This window comes from Mauremys reevesii, linkage group 2 (genome assembly GCF_016161935.1).
Source record: "Mauremys reevesii isolate NIE-2019 linkage group 2, ASM1616193v1, whole genome shotgun sequence".
NCBI lineage: Eukaryota > Metazoa > Chordata > Testudines > Geoemydidae > Mauremys > Mauremys reevesii.
In genome coordinates, this window is record NC_052624.1 from 101,745,044 (window position 1) to 101,760,788 (window position 15,745).

Genomic DNA, 15,745 nt, shown 5'->3' on the forward strand with positions numbered 1-15,745 from the left:
TCCAGCCTCCCAAAACTTTCCCAACCTTACCTTGCTTGTAGATCTGCAGCTACTCTGACCCTCAATGTGCTAGCTCCCAGCATCTCTCTAGTCTTCTATGGTTTTCCCAGTCTCCATGTGGTTTCTGGCATGTTCATGTCCTCTCCAGTCTCCTGAGGCTTTTGCACGACAGCAGGATTGAGAATCTGGGCCTGTATTTCAGCAATCACTGCTCGCCACGCTTCACACCCACTCTACCCAACTCCAGCATATGAAATGACAAAAATTCAACAGCTCCTGAAGGCATTGCATTCTCACATGGGGAGGCAATGTTATTACTCCACAAGTAGCACATTACATTTGGGAATTTTGGGACCCTAATAAGGCATCAGCCCACTTGTTGAGCCTCTGCCTCCACTGGGGGAAAAAAAATTAAAATGGCTACAAAGCTTATAAATGTGCTTGAAGCTCCTGTGACTTGAGAACTCTGGAGAAAATACATTGTCAGAATGTTGCAGGGAAGGTAGGGTGACTAGATGTCCCATTTTTAAAGGGACAATCCCATTTTTTAGGACTTTTTCTTATATAGGCACCAATTACACCCCCACCCCCATTCGAATTTTTCACAGTTGCTATCTGGTAACCCTACAGGGAAGGTTTGGGGAGAGGGTGAGGGGTCTGAGGTTTTCTGATAATTGTGCGTAAATGGCCATAGGGGACCCATCAGAGTTTCCCATGGAATTAATGAGCTTGATCTCTTCACATACACAATTCAACTGGGCTCCCAGAAGGTCTTTCAAAATCTCCCACAAGCCACTGCTTCAAGGAGCACTGATAGGAACTGCAAGATAAGGCAGTCTGATAAAGGTGCAACTGTAATGATGTTCTACAGTGCAAGTAAGGGTGTGGGCAAAACTGCGACCCAAAGAAACAGGATGACTAGTATGGGCACACTGCACAGTTGGAGCCTTCACGACCGCAATCCCACCAGTTCAATTCTCTAATATAAATACCGCCTAGGACTCATGGTATTTCTGTGGTATAGTCCGTACCCCTCCACCTCTAAAAATCAGCCTTTGTTAATACATTAACATTCAGAAAGGCTGGAAGTTAAATTTCTATCACAAATGTCAAAGGCTTGGAAAGCTCAGTAGTCAAACTATTCCATTGTTTCCCACTGAAAAGTATTTTGAACAGCAAGTGTCATTTAATCAAGAAAGACTAATCTAAATCTAAGAGTGAGATCATGCAAGTAAACGCTGTCACACCATCAGGCTTCAGGTAGACAACATATACACAAAGAAGTGAAAGAAAGGTTGCACAGCAATATTTTAATAGTTATGGTACAGACAGGAGAGAGAGAAAAAGACCTAACACAAAAGAGGGATATTAGTTTCAGTAGAAATATTATAGAAGACAGGAGGGCCTTCAGACTAAAGCGAAACAGCTGGATACAAGGCTGGAGTGATGCCACTGGATTTTCTGCTGAAAAGGAACACCTGCAGCCCTATAACAAATACAGAATAGAGAGCTTTTTAAAATGAACATCATAGTGTTTATTAAAGTCAGACATTTCTTTCAACAGGCATAGCGTGCCCAGAGGGTGTGGGTGATCTGTCAATATTTGCTCACCTGTTTTATTTAGGGATGGAGGCAGCATGTATAGATAATAAATAGGTGTGTCATCAACACCTGAAAGACATGGCATTACGTTTCCAGGGATCACAATCAAAAGCAATAACAGCTCAGCGAGATCAGCAAAGTTTACATGCTTCTAATTTTAGAAGTATTTATTCAGAGTTTTTCTTGAGTAAGAAAGAAGTGAGCAGAGCAGGGCCTTAAAAAATAGCAATCTAATTCAATGACACACACATAGCTACTCAAGCTTTCCAGTCTCAGTGCTTTGATTTATTTATACTAATCTAACTCTACTACTTGAAAGTATGTTGGTCTATTATTTAAGACCCAAAAGTTTGATCTTGCAGTTCTTACTCAGCCAAAACTCCCACTGGAGTCAATGGGAGATTGGCCAAAGTAAGGATTGCAGAATCAGGCCAGAAGTCACCTGAACTTTGGTTTCTCAAATCACAGTAAAGTCACATGATCAGGAAAATTAAAACAATTCTGAAGGCACAGGATCTATGACAATTCACAAAATTACCAGGAAGAAATAACATGCACATAAGTGGCCCTAAAATACTATGAAATACTTACATTTAAAATAGTAGCTGCAAGTAACTCGTGTTAAAAGGAAGCATTTTGGGAGGTTTTTTCAAGCAAACAGGTTTTTGTTTGTTGATCAATCAATTAATCAACAAACATAACTGTGGAGCTAGCCAGGTCACACTTCCTATCCATAGCATCTGGATTTGTGTTTATATATTAAAATTAGATAACATCTCATTCTTCAAACCCAAAAGGAACAGTCTGTTACTGAAGTTTAGGCAGAAGCTGTTCTATAGTGGCCTTGTATTATGTGATAGTGTAGAGCAACATACTCACACCAGGCAAAAAAAGCCAACAATTTGAAACAAATTATATTGGGATTGCAGAAGTCCTGGGGAGGCTGAGATGTATCAGTTAAATTAAAAATAATGTGAGTGAGTGTGTGGGGGGGGCGGGAATTGTGTTCCCAATGGTTGTAGGTGTTCAGTACCCACACTGTTTGAGATATGGTTTGGGCTCTCATTAGCTATTCAGCATCTTAACTATCAAGTAAATGTCCTGTAACAAACCGCTGCTATCCCCTAATTGTTTATTTAAGGGTGTGAAACATACCAGTAACCTGGACACACACAGCTGATTATTGTAACCTTGTGTTGCCCTCAAACAGCCTCTGCTACCAGGGTGAGATTCAAATCCAGGTACAAGCATACGGCCTAGGCCCCAGCCTCTTAACTCACACTTATGCTCTATTTTGAGAATTTAAATTGCTGCATAAGCCCGTGTTGTCCCTCTGTATCGGGGTGAATTTAACCTTATGTTATTATGCACAGCTTTGCACTTTATAATCTAGTTTTTAAGATCTTGGGGGGGGGGCGGGGAAGAAGGGGAGACTGTTTCTTGCTTTGGGCTAGACTGTGGCTTTTAGGTTCAGCCTTGTATATGGACAGTGCAGAGCTGCACAACCCTAAAAAAGGCAACTGAAGAGTTTCTCTCTCTAGTAGGCACAAACCCTCTTGACACTCTGCTCCATCAGTTGCACCACCAGCTTCTACCCTCCTGCCCCCTTCAGCCAAGGGGTAGCAAAGCACAGCATCTGTTACTGCTGATCACCCTTAGGCAAGCATGTATAGGAAGCTTCTCATCCAGTCCTCCATGGCCAGGCAAGGGCTGCAAACTGTCTAGCTCTTTACGTTTGTACAGCACCCAGCACAGTGAGAAATTATTCATTATGTTATTAGTATTATGGTAGCATCCTCCAGATTGGGTCCCCTTTACACAGAGTTCTATACAAACACACAGCAGGAGAGAGTTTCTTCCTGGAAAATCTTATGATCTAGTTACAAACGAGTGCAACAAGCGAAAAATAAAAGCAATGGAGGGAACAGGGGAGGGAAAAGGAAGGTGGCAGTAACAGGGACATTTAGTAAATTTCCCAATCTTTATATTATGTATAAATTGCAGCATAAATAAATAGTAACATTAGTGTTTGTAATCCTTGTTGGCCATCTGCCTAGCCAGTGATTTTTTCCACCTGCTAAACATTATAGTTTCATTATAGTTAAAAATAATTCAAGTAAAAAACTAGCAATAAAGTTCTGTGCTCAAATAACAAATCTGAGCACCTTTAAGGGATCTGAAAATATTCAAGCAGTGGGCAGATAAGTGGAATTTTCACAATTTTCTGCAACCAAGCATGTTTGCTGTATATTTATAACATAACCCCCCCAAATTTGTTTTTAAATATATTACTAGAAATTGCCCCTTTCCTGTAAATAAATATGGGCCCAATTCAGCATGATACTTATGCACTTATGAAATTTTTTAAGCACAAAAATTTCCCACTTCAGCAGAATTACTTGCATTCTTAAAATTACATGCACACTTAAGAGTGCCTTACTGGATTAGGTCCATAATTATTCTTTACATCGAGATGGGATATTTTTCTAAAAGATATGCTATAGAAATTATGGGCTTAATACAGAAATTACTGGGTGATTTTCAATGGCCTATGTCATGAAGGAGGTCAGAAGAGGTGATCATGATACTGCCTCCTAGCCCTAGAATTTATGAAAGTACTGAATGTAGACCAACTTCTATGTCTGGTGTCCATCTGTAGACAACATCAAATTGTTGTTATCTTTTAATGAGGTTTTGCAACTGATGAATAAGAAGTCCCATAAGACATGTAAACCTCACCTTTTTGGACCACAACAGGGAACAACATGCGGCTGCATGTTTTACTGTTGTAGTAAGGAAGGCTTTCCATCTTTCAATATAACATTTTTATTTAAAATATTGCACTGTAATTAGTGTGGTATTTACTGAAATGACAATAATGATACTCAGAGTTTTGCCTACAGCGGTAATTTTCCCGCCCTATTTAAACAAAAATATTTTATTGTGATAATAGTGTTGGAGATTGCAAACGTAACTGAATTTGAATGATATGTTCCCTGGACTAATCAATAGAGCACATGGAGCCACAACTTCCAGGTTTTATGGCTGGATTTGATTGCCAGTGACCTGCTGTGTGATCTTTTACAAAGATCTTAATCGCTGTGTACCCCCTCTGTAAAATGGAACACCAATACTTTTTACCAAAATTATTTAATACCTTCAATTTAAAGGTTCTATGGATGTATTTATTATTCTTATTATTGATGTTCCATCTGTCTAATACATTTCATCCAAAGTAATGACAAATTATATTTCAGACTACATTTTTATGGACTCACCCAGCAGCCCTTATTTAGGTAAAATTTCCAATTAAGTCAACAGGAGTTGAATAAAGACTCTAAGTTTGGACCCAGTAGTCACTTTGGCCCAGATCTTCAAAGTCGAGTTAAGCTGTTAGTTGCCTAAATACTTTTGAAGATCTCGGCCTTTGCGCACAGCTGAAATGGCAGCCACTTCTGGGGTGAAATTTGGCTTTTTTTTTTGTTTTTTTTAAACACAGTATTGGACAGAGCAATACTGTGCAACAGTTTACGACAGGAAGAGGATACCACCATATCCAACAGAAACTGCAGGGGGTGTCTTGGTGCAGAGAACATAATTACCCAAACTGGAATCTGGCCAGAACATTTAACTTTAACTTTTTAAGGTATTTTATTATATTTGGCTGGGATGGAGTAGGGTGAAAAGATGCAGGGGAGAGGAAAACAAAACAATTTATCTTCCCAAACAATATATTTGCAAATACTGCTCTTTCACGAATCTGTGGGACTATCTCATGGGTACAGCCAACAAAATTTTAGTGCATCGAACATACAGGCTTAAATATCCTGGGGGTGTGTCGGATGGACATTTAACACACAGTTTAAGGCGTTTCATATACAAGAGAAGAGTGGCAAGAGCTAAATGCTCCATTATATCAATGGTCCAACATGTGATTTACAGACTGAACTGTTTATCCAAATTAAAACCACACTCAAAACAAAATCAAACCTTTAACATTAAAATAAAACCAAATGACCCTGCAGGCATGTTTTTATGGAAGTCCCACTCCCTCCATTTTCATTATGCAAGATCCATTCAACAGGTGTGGCAAAGAACGTATGCTCAATCACACTCCTTCTTTTGGTTTCCTCAGCATGGGTTAGTGGGCACCACACCCATCTTTGTCTGCCAGTATCTGAATGCAGCAATGATGGGTTAAACAGCAAGGCAGAGCCATAGAGTAAGTATCCAGAATGAGATCCCACTGCAATGTTCTGCTCTCCAAACAATATTGGTTTCTCTCTCGCTCCCCCGCGCAAGCCCCCAAGACTGCAGAGAAATACATTCCTAAATGGATTACACTTCCGCTTTCTGCTGCCCCCAAGCTAACAGAGTGTCCATGTAGCTTAAAGAACTAGAAAGACAAACACTCAAACTTAATAGCATCCTCCCTTCCTCTGTCTCTGATGCTACTTAATTCCTCAGATCTTTTCCAGTGGAGGTGGACTGGAAACAGGCTGCGTCAACACACCTGTCTTTTAGATTATCACTGCAAATCAATCTGTCACCTCAAGCCTCAAGCAATTCATTACCTCAGTCCTGTTATCACATAGGTCTGTACCCTATGGGTAATCAGATAGCAGCAGGGTCAGAAAAGAATGGTGAAGACACGGTCCCTGTGAGGAAAGGCAATGCTAATTTCATATCAACAAGAGATCACTACAGTAGACACTGCAGGCTATGGAAATTCTGTCTTACTATATGAAGAACAGAGAAGCAAGCCTCTACCACTAAACCCAGAGTCCTGAGTGTTCCAGCCCAGCTATGATCATATTTTTAAACTATGCACAAAATTAGCAACCTTGAGAGCATAATTACATTATGAAATATATAAACAAAGGCGATGGATTAGCAAGCAGGAAGAAAATGCACTTTAGACATATAAATCCATTACCATGTCACTTACTATCATTTTGGACTCTCCTAATCTGCCATAAAGATAATCTGAGCATACTTAGCCTTCTTCAACAAGCATAAGACATTGTGTTTACCTTGGAAGTCCACACGCTAGAGAGACTAAAAGATTTTAAAGGCCAAAATGGATACAGGTAAAGTACACACCTGGCGTGTTCCTGGGGAATGGTAGAGGGAGCAGGGCATGAGGTCCTTCATTCTCAGCTGTGAACAATCATCCTCCAGGCTGCCTTTTTGCAACTCTTTTCACTCTTTTAGCAAAGTGCAGGCCTCACTTAGGGAAGGCTGCTGGCCAAAGCTTTCTTTAACAGTCTCGACACGGCCAAGACACAGTGCTTGCTTTCTTCAATAAAATAGTTTACTGTTAAACATCTGCATTTACTTAAAAGCAAATCCTAATCCCTGAGCGCAACAGGCTGTATGAAGGCAAATTCTGAGGAAGATAAACTGACCCTCAATAGGCAACAGAATAGAGACTGTGGGCACCATGTGCCCTTCCCTCCACAGGGCTGTTGGAACAGTGGATAACACACACTCCAGGGTGATATGAGCAGGGTGCAACTTCACTTGTATAGGCTCCTCTCTTCTTGCCCTCCCTCCTCGGCTGCCAAGCAGGCCTTATTCATTCCTTCATTCAGGCCAATTGGCCCCAGTGCCATTTAGGCCTGATGTTCCCAAAGTGAAAGGGGTGGGATCACAGTGCCATCCAAGGATCTTAGAGCACTTCATAAATGTTAATTAATTCTCACAGCAGCCCTGTGAGCAGGGGCGGCTCTAGGAAGTGCGCCGGCCCAAGCAGGGCGGCATGCCGCAGGGGGCGCTCTGGCGGTCGCCGGTCCCACGGCTCCGGTGGACCTCCTGCAGATGTGCCTGTGGAGGGTCTGCTGGTCCCGCGGCTCCGGTGGACCTCCCGCAGGCACGCCTGCGGATGCTCTACCGAAGCCACAGGACCAACGGACCTTCCGCAGGCACGCCTGCGGGAGGTCCACCAAAGCCGCCTGCCGCCCTCCCGCGGCATGCCACCCCAAGCGCGCGCTTGGCGCGCTGGGGTCTGGAGCCGGCCCTGCCTGTGAGGTAGGTAAGTATTATCATACTCACTTAACAGGTTATTTTACAGTTACACAGAAAGGGTAAGAGTGCCCTGCCCCAGGTTACCCTGTGAGTCAATGTGAGAATTAGGGACAGAAACTAGTGGCCCTGAATTCCAGTCAACTGCTATAACGATTTAGGTCTACTTCCTCTTTGGGGGGAAAAATGTACCAAAGCTACGTCTATGTAAAACTTGTCCCTGGAGTACATCACACTCTTCACATCATCAGAACAGGGAAAGCTGGTATTCTCCAAAATAGCAATACTGAAGCTGTGTCAGTCCTGATTCCAAATAACAATACCAAATTTTCTGTAGAATTTGCAAAGCTGAGGTGGTCAATTACTTCATCCTCTCACCTGCAATCACCTTTAAGATGGGATCTACTCCAAGAATCTCCAGTAGAGATGGAGCAATCAATAAAATCAAGATCTGTCTCCATCTGTCCACCTAACATCCTAGTGCATGGACCAAATGTTTTGGTTCAGGCCCATCCCTCTTTTCAAGGCTGTAAATGGGGATGAAAGGATTCTTCAAGCCCACAGTCGATTGACATCTTGATTCTGCAATTGTTGCTCGGGCAAAACTCCCACTGAAGTCAAAAGCAGTTTTGACTGAGTAAGAAATAGATTACTGAGCCCTGAAACAAAGCACCAGCTCTATCTGTGTAAAAGTCTTTAAAAGGATACAATTATATGTTTTTCAACTTTTAATACATTTTTTGAGACTTTTAAAAATAATTGTAGGATTGCTCACCAATTTGGTTATTGTCACTGTTTTTGTTTTTAAAAGAGCATGTATGCGTTTATGATTCAAAACCACAAAGAAATACATTGGCAAATTCAATGATCTTAGAAGAATTCTATAATAATGAATATCTCACAACAACCTTGTGAGGTGGTTATTATTAGCCCCATTTTACAGGTGAGGAAACTCGAACACAAAGAGATGAAGGGACTTTCGTAGATGTTTAAAACCAGGAGAGACCATTATGATTCTCCTGCATAATACAGAATCTCAAAGTGATAGCTGCATAGCCCAACCGCTGTTGGCTGAACTAGAGCAGATCTTTCAGAGAGGCATTCAATTATGATATAAAGCCCAAGGGTTGAAGAACTGCCCAAAATCACCCAGCAAGCATGTAAAACAGCATCAGAAAAAGAACCCAGAACTTTGAGTTTCATACATGTCCTAACAATACACCTCACCAAAATGACCGAAAAAATAGGTCCGTTACAAGTACCCACCTTCTGAGTAAAAAAAAAAAAATCCCTAACATTTAGTCGTGAAAGATAACAGGAAATGTATGAACTGCATGTAGGTAGTTCAGATTAATTTGGAAACTGTAATGGCTAAATTTTTGAGGCCACTATGTTTAAATAATTGTTCTTTGGGGCATATGCATGTGTATTAGGAAACTTGAATGTGCTAGAATTTGACCTATGGGAAATCCTTGGAAATGAGATGTTGATTCTTGAGCACTTGTTCCTAAGCTATCAAGGAGTTAATAAACATTCCACTAAGCGTTAGCTATTAAATTTAATTAATTCTGTTTGAAACAAACAACCCCTTTCTGGCTGTGTAATATTAAGAAACACAATTACCAATACTCCTATATTCTATGACTCCACATTCTGGGATTATTACTGCTCTAGTTGAAATCAATGGCAAAAACTCATTGGTTTCAATGGAAGCAGGATGGGCCCTCTGTTAGATTGACGTACACAATAACTATGATTAATTTCTAGCAACAGCTTTTTTTTTTTAATATAACAAACATAGACAACTGAGTATTTAGCAATATGCAGAAGTAGCCTACCAAATTTCAAATAAATACGTAAAGTATGCTTCCTTATATACAGTTCTTTTACCTCTTCTTGTTTCAAAATTCATACCATATAAAATCTAAACACAGCTTTTACAATGTAATGATCACTTCCAGGCACTGCTCAAAGTAGAAAAATCACAGACTGCGTAACATATAAACAGTATTAAAAAAAACAAAAGTATTTTGAATGGTACAAAACGCTGTAATTATCACCTGATCCTAGGTTTTGAAATAAAATATTTGAGTTGAGTCATGATTTCTCACAGCTCAAAACAAACTCCAGTTAACTAGAGATCCTTCCTCTAGAGCCAAGGCTGTCTAAGGTACATTCTTGCTTAACATATATTTTGAAAGCTGTCTGTCATTTTAGATAGTTTTCAAGAGGCAGAAAAGAGATTCTGGGCCTGATCCTGTAGTGCTCATGGGCAAAGACTCCCAGTGACTTCTGTGAAGCACTGGACAACCGATAAGTTATAACTGTGTCCACACAGAACAATAGCTTAGTACAGTGCATAAAGTATCACATAACTGTTTAACAGATTGCAGACTCATTTACAGTTTGAACATTTGAAAAGCAAAACCGAAAGTTTCGTCACAATTTATGAAGTCTGGGAATGAATTGTTTGAAAGCTGATTTTTCTCCTTAACCAACATACACATTGAAATTAATGAAACTGGGGAACAAAAATCATATTTCCCTCAATTGATATGTTGCTATCCCCTGGAGAATACATTCTTATGCAAAATGCATAAGTTTGTCCTGATAGAAGCCTGAATATGGACTGGGTCAAATCTCATTTGCCCAACCCAGCAGCATTGTTAGCAATGTATATTTAAAATATGTCATGGACCAAAGTCTGTCCTTTATTACACCTGTACAATTTCATTGACTTCACTAGGGTTGTGTTCACATATAGAAGCCACTGAATATTTTCCATTATGTTAAAGGAAGTTCCCTCCTCCTCTCACCCTCCCACAAAACAGAACAAAACAAAACCACAAACCTTGGATTTTCACATAAAACAGCAGCAGCTAGCATGTTTATTTCTCAAACTTATTTTTTTTCCCATTGCAGGGAAAACGGTATAGCAAAATCTCATCAGTAGGTGCTTCATAAGGGGAACCTTATGCCATTCATCATAATCCCCTGGCTCCTAACTTCATTGAAATTCATTGTGTACTCCCCTTTCCCAGTGATCTACATGTGCAGGAAAAAGTAAAGCCTTGGCTCATAAGAAATGCTTCAAAGTGTGGCTCTCAACCTTTCCAGACTATCATACCCCTTTCAGGAGTCTGATTTGTCTTGCTTACCACCAGATTTCACCTCTCTTGAAAATGTCTTGCTTACAAAATCAGACATAAAATACAAAAGTGTCACAGCACACTGTTACTGAACAATTGCTTACTTATTTTTACCATATAATTATAAAATAAATCAACTGGAATATAAATATTGTACTTACATTTCAGTGTATAGTATATAGAGCAGTATAAACAAGTCATTGTCTATATGAAATGTTAGTTTGTACTGACTTGGCTGGTGCTTTTTATTTAGCCTGTTGTAAAACTAAGCAAATATCTAGATGAGTTGCTGTACTCCCTGGAAGACCTCCGCATATCCCCAGGGATACACGTACCCCTGGTTGAGAACCACTGCTTTAAAGAGTGAAAGAGCACTATTAGTCCTGATTACAATTAAATCCTTCTGGACTATGCATTTTTTTATTTCCTCACACCTTTTGAGGGTAGATTTACTGTGATTTAAGTTGACTCAAACATATAAAAACAGATGAAATGCCAGGAAAAAAAAAAGATTTAACCCTGACTTAACCTTTGGTATTTAGAATATAAAACCCACACATACACATAAACACACTCCATGCTTATGTCAATGTATTAATGACTACACTGGAAAGGGGGAGTTGAAAGGCAGGGTAAGTGGGGGGGTGGACTATCTTAATCCTCTAGAAAAGGGACTGACCCTCTTACTGCACATGTGAAAGCTGAATCCCATGACCACAAAAGATTTCTCTTCTTAAAAACATTGTTCAACTGCATGAGTAAATCAGCCGAATGTCTTGAGTTGACAGAGAAGGCATGAAAACTATTAGATTTCAAAGTGCATTGTTCTACAGATCACTCTCAAAACACTGAGATCACAACTTTACCTACAACAAGCCCAGCCATAAGTAAAGCCCTGTGCAATATCCACCTACAATGCTATCACATTAAACAAGAGTAATGTTTTCAAATCAGGAGTAGCTGTATTGCTGAATTTTACCTTTCTGCACAGCTCCCAAATATGCACGCTGCTTCCTCATCCACCAAGCACACCAGCTACAGGAAAGCAACTCGGCAAAAGGAAGAAGAAATCCAGCAGAATTAAACCCAACTTAAAAAAAAAATCTTCTACAGTCTCTCTGTGGGGAAAGGATCTCCAGATTTTCCAAAGCAAAGTTGAGAGGGAACAGGGGTTGGGACAGAGTTCCGATAACTTTCCAATTGTCTTTAGGAAAAGTCTGATTCTGAAAGCAGCAACGGCACAATCAGACAATCCCTCTGGCTTTGCTCTGATCGCATGGCACTTCTATCCAGCAGCTGCAGCCCCCTCTAGGAAGCTGTTACAATCTCTGGTCTCACCACCCCACCCCTAGGCCTCTCTGATTGCTTTCCCAGTACAGGGGCCACTCCAGATAACACAGGCAAACAAGCATGTCATAAATCAGACAAACTGCAAAGTGACGTTGTTAGTTCTTTAAGTTATTACCTGAATCTTTCCTTGACGGCTCCTGATAAACTCTCTCCTTAACATTATATTATCTTTCATTATGCACTTGGTTAGAGGACACCACACATTAGTAAACGCAAATTCTGTATATCCAAGGAAACCTGTGGAATGTATTTTAATATTCCATAGAAGAGGACAGGATTAAAGGCACTGTAGGTGTTCCCTGGTTTCTTGTTGCTTTAGTTCTTGTTGCATTCATTAACTACTACTACTGTTATACAGAACGGGTAATATTTTCAAAAGTGCAAATGTGCCATTTTCAAAAGCACCTGAGTCATTTAGCATCCTCAGTCCCAAAGACTTTCAGTGGAACGTAGGCTTCTAAATTGCTCTAGTGCTTTTGAAATTTTACCCATAATATATATGAATTATGAACTCAGATATGTGGAAATGGGTGCTATGACGAGTGAATGGAAAACCCCGAGACATGTCAGTGTGTTTTGTACTAGACCAACAAGGAGGGAGATAGAGTCCCAAGAACATTGTCGTCACATTCACATAGGAACATAAAACTTGAATGGCCTTCTGGGTCATTGAGTCCATTGCTGTAGCATCCTATAATCATATTCATAAATGTATTAAGCTCCACCTTTAAACTAGTTAGGTTGTTTGCCCCCACTGCTTCTGTTCGGAAGCTGTTCCAGAACGTCACTCCTCTGATGGTTAGAAACTTTCTTCTAACTTCCAGCCTAAATTTATTCATGGCAAGTTTAAGAACATAAGAACGGCCATACTGGGTCAGACCAAAGGTCCATCTAGCCCAGTATCCTGTCTTCCAACAGTGGCCAATACCAGGTGCCCCAGAGGGAATGAACAGAACAGGTAATCATTAAGTGATCTTTCCCCTGTCACCCATTTCCAGCTTCTGGCAAACAGAGGCTGGGGACACCATCCCTGCCCATCCTGGCTAATAGCCATCGATGGACCTATCCTCCATGAACTTACTTAGTTCTTTTTTGAATCCTGTTATACCGATTTGTTCTTGTGCCAGCATTGTCCTCTAAGTTAGAAAACTCTTCTCCCTCGCTAGTGTTTACCCCTCTTAAGTATTTATAGAGAGCAATTATATCCCCTCTCTCCTAAAACAGGCCCTCACATTGCCCTGGTCATCCCAGTAGCCCTTCTCTGCACCTGTTCCAGTTTGAATTAATCTTTCTTGAACATGGATGACCAGAACTGTAGTCAATATTCCAGATGTGGTCTTATCAGGGTCTTATATGGTGGCATTAATATATCTTTATCTCTACTGGAAATACCTCACCTGACACACTGTAGGATTGTATTTTACAAGGGCAAGACAGCAGCTGGCCTTTGTGTTGGTGATCTGGAGGGACAGGTACAAATGAGCCCCATCATGTGCAGACTCTAGACACAATCAATTACTGTGTTCATCCTGTTCTATCCCTTCTCTCCACCAAGAGAAGGAAAATAACATATTACAACCACTTCAGTGATGTAGTAGTATCAGGGCCTGCTCCAGCGTTTTTGCTGCCCCAAGCGTCGGGGGAAAAAAAAAGTGCTACGATTGGCAGTACTTCGGCGGCAGCTCTACCGCCACCGCTTCATTCTACGGCGGCAATTCGGCAGCAGGTCCTTTCCTCCAAGAGGGACTGAGGGACCCGCCGCCGAAGAGCCGGACGCGCCACCCCTATCCATTGGCCATCCCTAAGCACCTGCTTGCTGCGCTAGTGCTGGCCCTGAGTAGCATATATACTCCCATGGGCACCTCAGAGCTCTAGGAGATTGTGTACAGTTTCTCTTACAGCTCCTTCTGGAATGGTGCAGTTCAGTCAGACCCCACAACACGGACTAGGCCTAAGTAACACAGAAGAGCCTCAAATCAGCCAAGACGCTCTGGGAATGGGATCAATCTTTTGATTAGCAATGCAGAGGCACAACCAGCCACTTCAGGATGGTGCTGACTCTAACACAGTCCTGGAAGCATATGATTGAGAGAATTTTGATTTTCATTTAAAAAAACCAAAATGTTAGTTTCTAGACCTCCCAATTGCAAAGAAAAGCTGGAAAACATGAACCCTAAGGACTCGAACAAAAAACAGAAGGCAAATAAAGCAACACAAAATCTATTATTCTTAAAAATTTCATGATTTTAAGTCAATCTAATGATTTGCAGGGGCCTGACTCGTGATTTTTGAATGTTTGAGGTTGGCAGTACTACATATATGCAAATATCACCACCAAAATACACATTTTTATACAGAAAATGCAAAAAAGCTAGTGTTCATTTTTGTTAATTTCTGCATAATTCTTCAAATAAGCAAGTATCAGGAAATTAAAAAACTAGGGTTGCTTCTTAAAAAAAAATTACTTTTAACTGCCTCCACACACACCCTCATTGGGCTAGATTTCAACTTGGTGGTGTCCCTTTAACAAGGAAAGCCAAAAAAGAAATTAAGTAACATTTGAATATTTCAGTCTAAATTTTGCATTATGAAGTTGTTTTTATCTTTAATTTTCCTGGTTTAAAAAAAAAAGTGTGTGAAGGGGTAGGAGGGGAAAGGATGAAAAAAAGGTGCATCTATTTGGTTTGGAAAACTTGGAGCAAAAGGGGAGAGCTCGTTCATGAGTGTGGACTTATCTGGGATCCATTTGTCAGCCAGAACCAAGAAGGCTTGAGAGGTGGCCTGTAAGAGAACAGGCTGAATCTGGAAAAGATGGAGGAGCTAATGTGGTGGCTGGTAGACCAACAGAGAGAGATAGAGAGGACATTGAAGGCACTCTTAGCAAACCAAACAACAAACTATACTGGGCTGGCAGGTGGACCAATAGTGACTGTTTCAGGAGTTCATGAAGGAGTCGATCCAGGTACAGTATCAGTTGTTACAAAATGTGGCAAGTCCCATTAGGCAGAATGGAAGTTGCAGGGGATCTGGGACTCTGTAAAATGGACCCTGACACGGTCCTATTGATTTTGGAGAGAATCACTCCTAGTGCAGGGTGGGATAAAGGATTATGGGCCCTATGGTTAGCCCCTTATCTGGCAGGAGATGCACAACCACTAATGGGCCTAATCTGCAGCAAGGGAGATTTAGGTTAGATTCTATGAAAAACTTTCTGACTCTAAAGAGAGTAAAGCTCTGGAACAGGCTTCCAAGGGAGGTTGTGGAATCCTCATCACTGGAGGGTTTTAAGAGCAGGTTAGATAAACAGCTATCAGGGCTGAACTACATTCCCTCTCCAGGTCAGTCCTACATTGCTCTGATTCTATGCTTTTTCTTCAGTTTTGAAGAAAGTGACTCCACATCCTCATTTATGATATCACATACAGTACGTGATAATCAATCAACTGCACTCCTGCACTGTTTACAGAGCTGCTATTGCCTATGCCGTTTTGGGCATTAATCCATCATTTCATATGTTCCAAACTAGTAACTGATTTGGTGTTTATCTCTGTATTATACGTTCTGGGAATTACCCGCAAGACCAATGTTCTGGCATTAACTTAATCATACAGAACCCAATG

The 15,745-nt window shown here is 40.8% G+C and overlaps 1 protein-coding gene and 1 long non-coding RNA gene across 5 annotated transcripts in view; both read right to left on the reverse strand.

Annotated features, from left to right (window-relative positions):
* Positions 1-15,745, reverse strand: part of TNS3 (tensin 3) — a 350,809-nt gene that overhangs the window by 299,592 nt on the left and 35,472 nt on the right. For 2 of the 4 annotated variants that reach the window (XM_039523948.1, XM_039523946.1), the window contains exon 1: positions 11,755-12,093. The exons of the other annotated variants lie outside the window; for them this stretch is intronic. The gene's annotated coding sequence lies outside the window, so the exon portion shown is untranslated. Of the gene's footprint in view, positions 1-11,754; positions 12,094-15,745 lie in introns of those variants that run through there. 4 annotated transcript variants of the gene reach the window in all.
* On the reverse strand, positions 1,329-2,474 carry LOC120397683. Its single transcript, XR_005593930.1, has 3 exons — positions 2,194-2,474; positions 1,612-1,671; positions 1,329-1,486 (listed from the first exon to the last, which is right to left on the reverse strand). It is a non-coding gene; the product is annotated as an uncharacterized LOC120397683 (long non-coding RNA).